Genomic DNA, 1177 nt, shown 5'->3' with positions numbered 1-1177 from the left:
TGGCAACATGTATTACGATAAAGAAGTGCGAAATTGGAAAAATGAAATAGCGATATCTTTAGTAGCCAAAATTTAAAGAATCTTTTAAGGAAAGTTAAATAAAATTATCTAAGGGAATTCTTATTGAACCTTTTAACCCACTTGATATATGAAGCCAAATACAGTGATCCTACCATATAAAACCAATCAAATCAATATAATACATTAATGATATGTTTTTAAGGGAAACCGAAAAAAAACAAAAATCAAACCGACAAACTAATGAAGTATCATGTGATTCGAGAAGATGACTACAGTCATCTCAAAGTACTATCTTAATGAGGTGCTGCCCCCTTGCATCCCAATGATGTTTCTCTCCATTTTTTTTTTTTTACCATTTTTTCAATTTAATCTTTTTCAACTTATATTATAGATATACCAAATAACTATATTTTTAGAGATAATAACTTAGGAGGGTAATTAGGTTTCTAGTTTGTTCGTATTAGGTCATTAATGTTTTTTTTGTGTGTATTAGACCAATATGGTTGTTATTACCGTTTAAAAATAGTCATTTTTACCGATTGTTTTCTATTTAACCGGTAAAAAGACTATTTCTAAACGGTAATAACTACCATATTTGTCTAATACACAAAAAAAAACCTTAATGACCTAATACGGACAAACTGGAAACCTAATTACCCTCCTAAGTCATTAACTCTAATTTTAAAGACATTGAGAATATATGACCATCAACAGTAAACTAATTCGTTTAGAACTCACATCGTCCCATATCGACCAAAAGAAGAACCTGCTACTCCTTTATATGGCGAAACTCTTCATCTATAGTCGTCCCTTTGGGGATATCCAATAAAATTGGAAGGATACAGAGAAGATTAGCATGGCCCCTGCGTAAGGATGACACGTACAAATCGAAAAATGATCCAAAAAAAATTCTAAACCCTTCGTCGTCTTCTCTGAAACCCCAATTCCCTTTTCAAATGCTAATAGAGTTCAATTGTAATTCTTACGTTTCAGTCGATGAACTACTGAAGTCATGATCAGACAACGTGTGGATGCCATAGTCAAATTGTTCTGCTTGTTGATGTCTTCAACCATTTGTGGCAAGTAAGGGTGATCTTTCTTTCTATAAAGTCTCCTTTAAGTTTTTAACTTTTCCTGTCATTAAGTTTCATGCTTT

General features: G+C 32.0%; 1 non-coding gene across 1 annotated transcript; it reads left to right on the top strand.

The window, feature by feature from the left end:
• The first annotated feature begins 827 nt into the window (after positions 1-827).
• Positions 828-930, top strand: LOC111908941 (U6 spliceosomal RNA). Its single transcript, XR_002856018.1, has one exon. It is a non-coding gene; the product is annotated as a U6 spliceosomal RNA (small nuclear RNA).
• Positions 931-1177: the final 247 nt, after the last annotated feature.

This window comes from Lactuca sativa, chromosome 6 (genome assembly GCF_002870075.4).
Source record: "Lactuca sativa cultivar Salinas chromosome 6, Lsat_Salinas_v11, whole genome shotgun sequence".
NCBI classification, from domain to species: domain Eukaryota; kingdom Viridiplantae; phylum Streptophyta; class Magnoliopsida; order Asterales; family Asteraceae; genus Lactuca; species Lactuca sativa.
This window is presented reverse-complemented; position numbering and strand designations above follow the sequence as displayed.